Source organism: Mesoplodon densirostris, chromosome 11 (assembly GCF_025265405.1).
Source record: "Mesoplodon densirostris isolate mMesDen1 chromosome 11, mMesDen1 primary haplotype, whole genome shotgun sequence".
In the NCBI taxonomy this organism is placed as follows: Eukaryota; Metazoa; Chordata; class Mammalia; order Artiodactyla; family Ziphiidae; genus Mesoplodon; species Mesoplodon densirostris.
In genome coordinates, this window is record NC_082671.1 from 19,774,650 (window position 1) to 19,787,738 (window position 13,089).

At 39.4% G+C, this 13,089-nt stretch overlaps 1 protein-coding gene across 1 annotated transcript in view; it reads left to right on the top strand.

The window, feature by feature from the left end:
• The window catches only part of ETNK1 (ethanolamine kinase 1), a 71,578-nt gene that overhangs the window by 13,947 nt on the left and 44,542 nt on the right, over window positions 1-13,089 (top strand). The gene's annotated exons all lie outside the window — the stretch shown is intronic.

The following is a 13,089-nucleotide window of genomic DNA, read 5'->3' on the forward strand; positions in this document are numbered from 1 at the left end:
TGTATATCTGTGCCACATCTTCTTTATCCATTCATCTGTTGATGGACATCTAGGTTGTTTTCATGTCCTGGCTCTTGTAAATAGTGCTGCAATGAACATTGTGGTACATGTCTCTTTTTGAATTATGGTTTTCTCAGGGTATATGCCCAGTAGTGGGATTGCTGGGTCATATGGTAGTTCTATTTTTAGTTTCTTAAGGAAGCTCCATACTGTTCTACATAGTGTCTGTATCAGTTTACATTCCCACCAACAGTGCAGGAGGGTTCCCTTTTCTCCACACCCTCTCCAGCATTTATTGTTTGTAGATTTTTTTGATGATGGCCGTTCTAACCAGTGTGAGGTGATTACCTCATTGTAGTTTTGATTTGCGTTTCTCTAATGATTAGTGATGTTGATCATCTTTTCATGTATTTGTTGGCCATCTGTGTCTTCTTCAGAGAAACGTCTAGTTAGGTCTTCCACCCATTTTGGGATTGGGTTTGTTTTTTTGTTATTGAGCTACATGAGCTGCTTGTATATTTTGGAGATTAGTCCTTTGTCAGTTGCTTCATTTTCAAATATTTTCTCCCATTCTGAGGGTTGTCTTTTCACTTGTTTATGCTTTCCTTTGCTGTGCAAAAGCTTTTAAGTTTTATTAGGTCCCATTTGTTTATTTTTGTTTTTATTTCCCTTACTCTAGGAGGTGGGTCAAAAAGGATCTTGCTGTGATTTATGTCATAGAGTGTTCTTCCTATTTCTTCCTCTAAGAGTTTTATAGTGTCTGGCCTTACATTTAGGTCCTTAATCCACTTTGAGTTTACTGTTGTGTATGGTGTTAGGGGGTGTTCTAATTTCATTCTTTTACGTGTAGCTGTCCATTTTTTCCAGCACCACTTATTGAAGAGGCTGTCTTTTCTCCATTGTATATCCTTGCCTCCTTTGTCAAAGATAAGGTGACCATATGTGTGTGGGTTTATCTCTGGGCTTTCTATCCTGTTCCATTGATCTATTTTTCAGTACCATACTGGCTTGATTACCGTAGCTTTGTAGTATAGTCTGAAGTCAGGGAGTCTGATTCCTCCAGCTCCGTTTTTCTTTCTTAAGGTTGCTTTGGCTATTCGGGGTCTTTTGTGTTTCCATACAAATTGTAAAATTTCTTGTTCTAGTTCTGTGAAAAATGCCATTGGTAATTTGATAGGGATTGCATTGAACCTGGAGATTGCTTTGGGTAGTATAGTCATTTTCACAATATTGATTCTTCCAATCCAGGAGCATGGTATATCTCTCCATCTGTTTATGTTATCTTTGATTTCTTTCATCAGTGTTTTATAGTTTTCTGAGTACAGGTCTTTTGCTTCCTTAGGTACATTTATTCTTAGGTATTTTATTCTTTTTTGTTGCGATGGTAAATGGGATTGTTTCCTTAATTTCTCTTTCTGATCTTTCATTGTTAGTGTATAGGAATGCAAGAGATTTCTGTGCATTAATTTTGTATCCTGCAACCTTACCAAATTCATTGATTAGTACTAGTAGTTTTCTGGTGGCATCTTTAGGATTTTCTATGTATAGTATGTCATCTGCAAACAGTGACAGTTTCACTTCTTCTTTTCCAATTTGTATTCCTTTTATTTCTTTTTCTTCTCTGATTGCTGTGGCTAAGACTTCCAATACTATGTTGAATAATAGTGGCAAGAGTGGGCATCCTTGTCTGGTTCCTGATCTTAGAGAAAATGCTGTCAGTGTTTCACCATTGAAAATGATGTTTGCTGTGGGTTTGTCATATATGGCTTTCATTATGTTGAGGTAACTTCCCTCTATACCCACTTTCTGGAGAGTTTTTTTTTTATCATAAATGGGTGTTGAATTTTGTCAAAAGCTTTTTCTGCATCTATTGAGATGATCATATGGTTTTTATTCTTTAATTTTTTAATATGGTGTATCACATTGATTGTTTTGCATATGTGGAGGAATCCTTACATCCCTGGGATAAATCCCACTTGATCATGGTGTATGATCCTTTAAATGTGTTGTTGGATTCTGTTTGCTAGTATTTTGTTGAGGATTTTTATGTCTATGTTCATCAGTGATTTTGGCCTGTAATTTTTTTTGTGTGTGTGATATCTTTGTCTGGTTTTGGTATCAGTGTGATGATGGCCTCATAGAATGAGTTTGGAAGTGTTTCTCCCTCCGCAATTTTTTGCAAGAGTTTGAGAAGGATGGGGTTAACTCTTCTCTAAATGTTTGATAAAATTCGCCTGTGAAGCTGTCTGGTCCTGGACTTTTGTTTGCTGGAAGATTTTAAATTACAGTTTCAATTTCATTAACTGTGATTGGTCTGTTTATATTTTCTAATTCCTCCTGGTTCAGTCTTGGAAGTTTGTACTTTTCCAAGAATTTGATCATTTCTTCTGGGTTGTCCATTTTATTGGCATATAGTTGCTTGTAGTAGTATCTTATGATCCTTTGTATTTCTGTGGTGTCAGTTGTAATCTCTCCTTTTTCATTTCTAATGAGTCCTCTCTTTTTTTCTTGATGAGTCTGGCTAAAGGTTTATCAATTTTGTTTATCTTCTCAGAGAACCAGCTCTTAGTTTTATTGATCTTTGCTATTGTTTTCTTTGTTTCTATTTCATTTATTTCTGCTCTGATCTTTATGGTTTCTTTCCTTCTACTAACTTTGGGTTTTGTTTGTTCTTCTTTTTCTACTTGCTTTAGGTGTAAGATTAGATTGTTTATTTGAGATTTTTCTTGTTTTTTTGCAGTGAGCTTGAATTGCTATGAACTTCCCTCTTAGAACTGCTTTTGCTGTGTCCCACAGGTTTTGGATCATTGTGTTTTCACTGTTATTTGTTTATAGGTATTTTTTGATTTCCTCTTTGATTTCTTCAGTGATCTTGGTTATTTAGCAGCACACTGTTTAGCCTCTGTGTATTTGTGGCTTTTACTGTTTATTTCCTGTAATTGATTTCTAATCTCATAGCATTGTGGTCTGAAAAGATGCTTGATATGATTTCAGTTTTCTTACATTTTCCAAGGCTTGATTTGTGACCCAAGATGTGATCTATTCTGGAGAATGTACTGTGTGCACTTGAGAAGAAAGTGTACTTCTGCCTTCGGGTAGAATGTCCTAAAAATATCAATTAAGTCTATCTAGTCTGTTGTGTCATTTAAAGCTTGTGTTCCCTTATTTATTTTATGTCTGGATGATCTTTCTATTGGTGTGTAGTGAGGTGTTAAAGTCCCCCACTATTATTGTGTTACTGTTGATTTTTCCTTTTATGGCTGTTAGCATTTGCCTTATATATTGAGGTGCTCCTATGTTGGGTGCATAAATGTTTGTAATTGTTATGTTTTCTTCTTGGATTGATCCCTTGATCACTATGTAGTGTCCTTCTTTATCTCTTGTAACTGTCTTTATTTTAAAGTCTATTTTATCTGATATGAGTATTGCTACTACAGGTTTCTTGTGATTTCTATTTACATGGAATATCTTTTTCCATTCCCTCACTTTCAGTCTGTATGTGTCCCTAGGTCTGAAGGGGGTTTATTGTAGACAGGTCTTGTTTTTGTATCCATTCAGCCAGTCTATGTCTTTGGTTGGAGCATTTAATCCACTACATTCAAGGTGATTATCAATATGTATGTTCCTATTACCATTTTCTTAGTTGATTTGGCTTTGTTTTTGTGTGTCTTTTTCTTCTTTTGTGTTTCCCGCTTAGAAAAGGTCCTTTAGCATTTGTTGTAAAACTGGTTTGGTGATGCTGAATTCTCATAGCTTTTACTTGTCTGTAAAGCTTTTGATTTCTCCATCGAATCTGAATGAGATCCTTGCTGGGTAATCTTGGTTGTAGGTTTTTCCCTTTCATCATTTTAAATGTGTTCTGCCACTCTCTTCTGGCCTGCATAGTTTCTGCTGAAAGATCAGCTGTTAACCTTACGGGGATTTGCTTGTATGTTATTTGTTACTTTTCCCTTGCTGCTTTTAATATTTTTTCTTTGTATTTAATTTTTGATAGTTTGATTAGTATGTGTCTCGGCATGTTTCTTTTTGGTTTTATCCTATATGGGACTCTGTGCTTCCTGGACTTGATTGACTGTTTCCTTTCCTGTGTTAGGGAAGTTTTCAACTATAATCTCTTCAAATATTTTCTCAGACCCTTTCTTTTTATCTTCTTCTTATGGGACCCCTATAATTTGAATGTTGGTGCGTTTAATATTGTCCCAGAAGTCTCTGAGTCTGTCCTCAATTCTTGCTGTTCTTTTTTCTTTATTCTGCTCCCTGGCAGTTATCTCCATCATTTTATCTTCCAGTTCACTTATCTGTTCCTCTGCCTCAAGTAATTCTGCTATTGAGTCCTTCTAGAGTATTTTTAATTTCAGTTATTATGTTGTTCATCACTGTTTCTTTGCTCTTCAGTTCTTCTAGATCCTTGTTAAATGTTTCTTTTATTTTCTCCATTCTATTTCTGAGATTTTGGATCATCTTTACTACCATTACTCTGAATTTTTTTCAGGTAGGTTGCCCATTTCATCATCATTTATTTGGTGGTGTAGATTTTTGCTTTGGTCCTTCGTCTGTAACATTTTTTTTTTGCCATTTCTTTCTTTTTTTTTTTTTTTATGTGTTGGTCTGTCTTCCTGTCTTACTTGTTCTTGGACCTGAGGTGTCTAGCACTGGAGTTTGCAGGCAGTTCTTGGACCTGAGGTGTCTGGCACTGGAGTTTGCAGGATAGAGTCGGGTCTTGGTGCTGAGATGAGGACCTCTGGGAGCCCTCACTCTGATTAATATTCCCTGGGGTCTGAGGTTCTCTGTTAGTCCAGCGGTTTGGACTCGGCGCTCCCACCATGGGAGCTCAGGACCAGCCTCTGGCCTGGGAACCAAGATCGTTAAAGCTGCGTTGTGTGGCAAAAAAAAAAAAAAAAAAGGAAAAAGAAAAAGAAAACAAGAGAAGCAGTACAATAACAAAGAATAAAAAACAAAGTTAGAAAGATAAAAAATATATTAGGAAAAATAAAAATATAATTAAGACAACTGCAAGAAGGTAAAACAAAACCACAACGGGAAAAAAAAAGGGGGGAAGGGGGGCAACAAGCCAAAAGGAGCAGAACAATAACAAAGTCTAAATAAAATAAAAGCAGAAAGAAAAAAGATTTATGAGAAAAAATAAAAATATAAGTGAATCAACAACAGTGAATCAATGACAAGGTAAAACAGAACCCCAATCTAAAAGAGGAAAAAAAATAAAAAAATAAAAAGCTTTGGCTCTGGGGGGGCGGAGTTTAGGCGGGGCTGGAACATACGCAGGGGTGGGGTTTAGGGTGGAGCAGGACGTAGTGGCGGGGGTGGGTGTCTTAGGCTCAGGACCCACACCCTGCAGCCGGAAAAGGCTTTGGGGGCAGAGCCTAGGCTGGGTGACATTCAGGCATGGGGTGGGGTCTCTGCTTAGGACCTGCACGGAAGGGGAGAGGCAGCATGTCCAAAGGGGGGGCCTCTGGAGTGTGGAGTTATGGAGTTTGGAGGTAAGGCCCTGGGTCAGGGTGTGTGGGTGGGGTTTAGGCCCAGCGTGGTTGGAGCGGGTCTCAGAGGGGCTCTCCGATTGTAGAGATGGAGCCCTGGGTGGGGGTGTAGGGGCGGGGCTTGGGTTCTGCATGGCAGGAGGGAGGCTCCAAGGGCAGAGGATTAGGCCCAGGAGCCCAACAGGCTCCCTGGTGCCTCTGTAGAATGTGGACAGCAAAAGCACTGGTTGCATTCCCTTCCGTTTCTCCATGCCCCCCTCCCCTTGGGTTTCCCCCAGGGTCTCCCCTGTTCCTGCTGGACCCCTAACCGTGGGAGGGTCCTGCTGGGTGTAGGAACTCCTCCCCTTCCTCAGCCACCCGTCAGGAGTGCAGGTCCCCTAGGTCTGGCCTTTACTTTTGCTCCCCTTCCCTCCCTCCCACTCCCTCAGGACCCACATGGCCGGAGGGGGCCTAGGTGGGCAGAGGATCAGGCCTGGGATCTCAGCAGGCTCCTGGGGGCAAAGTGGGCAGGGGAAACCTGGCCATGCTCCCTTTTGACCCTCTGTCCTCCCAGTGGCCCCCCAATTTCCCCCTTCAGCCATGGGATCCCTTCCCCTCCCCCAGCCACCCCTCAGGGGCGCCACTCCTGTCCCACCTCCACTTCTCCTCCCCCTTCACTCCCCCCCCACACCCCCCGTCCACCCAGTTGCTGGGGGTTCCTCCTGTCCCCTTAGGTGTCCATGGTCACCCACTGGTGCCCGGTAGCTGCCCTAGTTGTTCAGAGATGTGAATTCTGCATCCTCCTAGTCTGCCATCTTGACTCCGCCCTTTGTTGTCTTGTCTTGCTACACTGGCTAGGACATCATCACAGTATTGAAATAAGAGGTGATAGTGGGCATCCCTGCCTTGTTCCCATTCTGAAGGAGAACATTTTCAATAGTTTATTATTAGGTATGATGTTTGCTGTAGGCTTTCTTTGGATACTCTGTCAGATTAAGGAAGTTTCATTTTATTCTTGGCTTGCTAAGTATTTTCATCATGAATAAATGTTGAATTTTATCAAGTACTTTTCTGCAACTCATGATGGTTACGTGATTTGCCTCCATTTTTCTGTTATTGAGCTCAATTACAATGACATTTTAAAACAATTTGTTAAGAACCACTGCGTTCCTGGAGTAAACCCCATTTTGTTGTGATGTATTCTCCTTTTTATATATCGTTGTATTGGTTGCCAATATTTTGATTAGGATTTTTGCAACTATGAGAGAGAGTGGTCTGTAATTTTCCTTCCTTGTCCTTGACAAGTTTTGGTATCCAGTTGGGATCTGTTTCTTTTTTGTCTGTTTTTGGAAGAGTTGTTTATATTAATATATGTCTGTACTCTAATAAAGTTTACTTCTTTATTGATAATTAGTATCCTTTTTCCTTGATGATTTTGCTTGGAAGTTATCAACTTTATCTTCAAAGAAGTTTTTTTTTTTTGTTCGTTTGTATTTTTTTGGCTGCGCCACTGTGGCTTATGGGATCTTAGTTTCCCTACCAGGGATCAAACCCGCACCCCCACATTGGAAGCACGGAGTCTTAACCACTGGACTGCCAGGGAAGTCCTGAAGAACAGTTTTTGACTGTTGAGTTTTTCTGTTTTATTGATAACTTTGCCCTTTTGTTTTCTTCCTAATTCTGTTTTTTAATCGAAGGTTAATTGACTTATTTTTCTAGCTTCTTGAGCTAGAAGCTAAGATCACTAATTTTTTGCATTTTTTATTTTAATATTTTTATTTACATGTCCCGGAAAGCACCCACAAGTTTTAATATGACTTTATTATCATCCAGTTTAGAATGCTTTCTAATGCTTTCTAGTTACTGTAGTTTTTTCTTCATGCAGTGGATTAGATGTGCATTGCTTCACTTCAAATAAGTGGGAGAATATTAAGTTTTTTTTTCTTTATTGTGGTAAAAAAAACAACCTAAAATTTGCTATCTTAACCATTTTATTTGAGGTGTGTATATGTGTATGTGTGTTGTGTTATTGATGTCTAGTTCATATTCAATGTAGCTTGAGAAGATACTCTGGATGATTTTAATCCTTTGATATTTATTGAGGCTTGCTTTATAGTCAAGCCTATAGTCAATTTTGGTAATATTTTACGTATACTTGAAAAGGATGCGTATTCTCTTGCTGGGTACAGTGTTCTGTGTATGTCAGTTAAGTTGGATTTTTAATTCTATTGCTTAGCTCTCTTGTAGATGTAATGATTTTTCCCTGTTTTTAAAAAATCAGCTCTTAGAGATGTGCTCAAGTTTCAGACAATTATTGTGGAATTTGTTTAGTCTGTCAGTTTTTGCTATATGTATTTTGAAGTTATGTTATTGTATGCACTCAATTTAGAATTCTTGTATCTTCTTGATGACTCAATCCTTTTATAATTATAAAACATCCCTTTTTATCTCCTGGAATGTATCATTAGAATCTATTTTGTCTGATATGGTGTAGCTACATCAGCTTTCTTTTACATGTCTCTTGTAGAAAGTAGCATATAGTTTTCTTTTTCATACTTAGTTTTTGTTTGTTTGTTTGTTTTGTTTTGTTTTTTGCAGTACGCGGACCTCTCACTGTGGTGGCCTCTCCCGTTGCGGAGCACAGGCTCCGGACGCGCAGGCTCAGCGGTCATGGCTCACGGGCCTAGCCGCTCCGTGCACGTGGGATCTTCCCAGACCGGGGCACGAACCCGTGTCCCCTGCATCGGCAGGCGGACTCTCAACCACTGCGCCACCAGGGAAGCCCCATACTTAGTTTTTTAATTGGATTATTTAGTTCTTTTACATTTAATGTAACTACTTATATGGTTGAGTTTTTCACTGTACCATCATACTTTTTTTTCCTCTTTGACCCATCTTTTATATTCCTGTTTTTCACCTTTATTTTTTCTTATTTCCATATGTTCCAAATCTCAGAGGAACTCACAGTACATATGGAGTGGCAAATATAATTAAGAAATTACAGTACTTTTTTTTTTTTGGCCATGCTGTGCAACATGCGGGATCTTAGTTTCTCGACCAGGGATCGAACCCGTGCCCCCTGCATTAGGACTGTGGAGTCTTAACCACAGGACCGCCAGGGAAGTCCCTACAGTGCATTTTAGTAATGCTATATATAGGGCACTAGCAAGCACTGAGAAGTATTTACGTCTTATCTGAGTTTAGGAATTGTCTCCTGGAGGATATAACTCCTGTGTTGGAATTTTGAAGGAAGTTAGAAGTTAGTGAGGTGAAGAAAAAGAAGGGTGAATTTGTCAGGTAGATCACTAGATAACTTGGGAGGTATTGTGGAACTTGTATGCCCTAAGGAACTTAAACTTTATCCTCTAAACAATGTGGAGTCAGTTGAAGATTGCCAGTCGTCATGTTCATGTTTGTATTTTATTTATTTATTTATTTTTTCTGCGGTACATGGGCCTCTCACTGCTGTGGCCTCTCCCCCTGCGGAGCACAGGCTCCGGACGCACAGGCTCAGCGGCCATGGCTCACGGGCCCAGCCGCTCCACGGTATGTGGGATCTTCCCGGACCGGGGCACGAACCCGTGTCCCCTGCATTGGCAGGCGGACTCTCAACAACTGCGCCACCAGGGAGGCCCCCATGTTTGTATTTTAGATGGATTATTTTGGTGGCAGTTAGTGAGTGAATTTTTTTGAAAGGTGGGAAGGTGGTTAAACTGGCGTTAAGAGAGACCAATGAGGTTATTAAAATACTGCAAATAGGAGATTGACAAGGGGATGGAGAAACAGGAGTGGATTTCAGAATTACCTAGGAAGAAAACATTTTATGTGGGGGATGGAGAGGGAGGGGTCAAGATGACTCTGAAATGTGCCTGAGTGATTAGAAGATTAAAATGAATTGGTATCATTAAATGATTTGTCTCTGGTTTTAAGCAGTTTTATTATGAGGTGCCTTGGTGTAGTTTTCTTCATGTTTCTTTGGCTTGGGCTTGTTGAGCTTCTTGGATCTTGAGTTTATAGGTTTCCATCAAATTTGGAAAACTTCTGACTGTCATTTCTTTAAAAATGTTTCTGGGGCCTCCCTGGTGGCGCAGTGGTTGGGAGTCCGCCTGCCGATGCAGGGGATACGGGTTCGTGCCCCGGTCTGGGAGGATCCCATATGCCGCGGAGCGGCTGGGCCCGTGAGCCATGGCCGCTGGGCCTGCGCATCCGGAGCCTGTGCTCCGCAGCGGGAGAGGCCACGGCGGTGAGAGGCCCGCGTACCGCAAAAAGAAAAAAAAAAAAAAAAATGTTTCTGTTCTCTTTTTTTCCTTTCTTTGAGGACTCAGATTTTATATGTAGTCTCTCAACTAATGTATGCTCTTCTCTCTCTCTCTTTGATAATTCTTTTTTTCCTCTGTATTTTGTTTTGCATAGTTTCTATTCCTATGTCTTCAAGTTTGCTAAATTGTTTTTTCCACTACCTAACCTAGTGTTAAATCCCATCTAAGTGTGTTTTCCCTTCAGACATCTTGAGAAGTTTAATTTGGGTCTTTTTTATGTCTTCAATGACTCTGCTTAATTTTTTTTTTTTTTTTACAAATTTATTTTTTTTATTACTTTTTTATTTTTGGCTGTGTTGGGTCTTCGTTGCTGCCCTCAGGCTTTCTCTAGTTGCAGAGAGCAAGGGCTCCTCTTCATTGCGTTGCGCCGGCCTCTCATTGCGGTGCGCAGGCCTCTCATTGCGGTGGCCTCTCTTGTTGCGGAGCATGACCTCTAGGCGCACGGGCTACAGTAGTTGTGGCACGTGGGCTCAGTAGTTGTGGCTCACAGGCTCCAGCGCACAGGCTCAGCAGTTGTGGCACATGGGCCCAGTTGCTGCGCGGCATGTGGGATCCTCCCAGACTAGGGCTCGAACTTGTGTCCCCTGCACTGGCAGGAGGATTCCCAACCACTGCACCACCAGGGAAGTCCCTCTGCTTAATTTTTTGTTGTAAGAATACAACACACTTTTTTTTTTGGAATACAGTTTTAACACCTGCTAATTCTAACATCTGTGTCAGTTCTGGTTGGTTTCAATTAATTGACCCCCCTCTCACCCCCCATTGTGGGTTGTGCCCTTTTTGCATGCCTGATAATATTTTTCTTTTTGGCCGCCTCACCCTGCTTGTGAGATCTTAGTTCCCCGACTACGGATTGAAACTGCGCCCTTGGCAATGAGAGCGCAGAGTCCTAACTGCTGGACCACCAGGGATTTCCCCATGCCGAATAATCTTTAATTGGATATTAGACATTGTGAATTTTACCTTGTTAGGCACTCGATAGTTTTTGTAGTTCTTTGGGAATAGTTTACATCTTTGGGTCTTGCTTTCAAGATTTGCTAGGTGATACCAGTGCAGCAGCATAGAGTCTAGGGCTAATCTATAACATAGATGTTGTCTTAATTATTAACTTTTATGATCCCATCATGAATTATTTTTCTGTCTTGTGTTCAGATTTAAATATGTAGTTATCTCCATAGTTGATAAGAGCTTAGTTTGTGTCAGGAACTGTTGTAAGTGCTTTTGTGTATATTAAGTCGTTAATTCTCATAAAAACCTATAAAGCAGATTCTAATGTGCTGATATTAAACATGAGATGAATGAAGCACATACAGGTAAGTGACTTGCATAAAGTCACCCAGCTTACAGATAACACAGCTCGAATTTATAGTCAAGCAGTCTTGCTCTGTAGCTCATCCTCTGAACTGGTACTATCTTAAATACTTGACAAACAGTGCAGGATAAACCCTGTGAAAAGGAGCTCCGTGAGATTTGTAGTAGTTTTGTCCCCCCTCCGTTGAGGTGGAATTTTATATTTCTAGTATATATCTAGTATAGTACACATACCTAGCATATGCCTAGTATATTTTTAAATGTGTGTTTCAGAAGGCTGAAGCACCTTGAATTAATTGTTGATTTATATATGAGGTGGGAACCATACAAGAGCAAAAAGCATTATCCATACATCTTTAAAGTCAGAAATCTCCATCAAGAGATCATTAGGATAAGCCAAACAAATTGGGTTTATTACTCCTTCCTTAAGGAAGACTTATTCCATGGGGAATGGTGGGGCTCTCAGTATGTGGGTGTTAGAAAGGACTTCGTATAAGATTTGAATTTGGTGATTTGGGAGAGGGTTCAAGGAAGCAAGGCTTTCCTCTGCATTTGGGTGTTGTCAGGAAGGAAGTGGGGCAAGTCTATGACTGTGTGGGTAACTTATCATACCTAGAGGACTGGAGGAATGAAGCAGGACCGAAGCTGTTCCTTGAAAAGGAACGGCAGTCCCTCACATTAGCCAGAATAGGGGAGTGTTTGGTCATTTTTGTGGTTTGGAAAAAATGCATAGTTTTGTCTTTGTTCAGACATGATTACAGAGTGACTTTGTTTTTGTCTTGATGCATTATGGTCACAGAGTGGCCTCATCTGATATTGATGTTCTATGAAACTGCTTATGTTCAACAGAATCTCCAGGCCTTGCTGTACATGCCAGGTCAGTTCCTAGCCCCTTTCGTTTTTCTCACTATTTAATTTTTTCACATGTAAACTAGATTGATTACAGGAAAAAAAAAAAGAAGTGAGAAAACGTATATAAGCCAAACGAGAAAAGTTTAAACTACTTAGAAATAAGAAAACAGCAGACAAGATTTAAACTACCTAATATTTTATTGGATATCTTTGCAGACATTTTTATCCTTATTTATACATAAACTACTTTTGTAAATGAAGTTATTCATATATTTATTTTTTTGCTCCAGGGGTTTATTGTAACTATCATTTCATTGCAAGTGTGGCTGTTTTGTGCAACAGAGTATGTTAGAGTTAGTGTCATTGGAGTTGTGACTCTATGTTATACTTAGAAATGTCTATATAGTATTCAATAATCTTATCCAGTAATGTTATACATCTCTAGCCTTTTTAAGTGCGTATGTCTTTATATGTATGTTTCTGCATGTACACATAAATGTACAATATAGCGTGCACAATTAAAGAAATTTATTATAGGCAAGAATGAAAGAATGAATTTGTTATAAGCTAGATCAAGAAGACAAGCTAGTGTTTAAGTATTAAGTCCTTACTATTTGTTAGGATGTAGAAAACATAGATTTCACGCCTGGCTTTTGAGGAGTGTAGAATGTCTTTCATTACAAGCATTTCAGAATGTTAGCTTCTCAAACTTCATTACAATAATTGAAATACTTCATCTCTACATGACATCTGGAGGAGTTACAGAATAATATGTGTGAGTTGTTATGGCATTTTAATAGGAAACAACATGCTTTCAACATAGATTTTAATAAAATGATGATTGGAGTTTAGTTTAAGGGCATATGCTTCTTGTCAGTGTCTCCCTACATACCATCTTTTTGAAATCTAGGTGGAAAGCAAAGTTTGTATGTCTGCATACCCAAAAAACATAGATATTCAAAGGTGAATAAGGATACATAAATACTTTCTTTCAAATTTCAACTTAAGACCTAAAGCCTTTTCAGATGTCATTTATCATTACAACAGTCTTATCAAAACAGAAACGTTTACCTTCTTTCCCAGGCATTAGTTAAATGTGTATACATTTAAAACTTATTCTTTGTCCATTATTC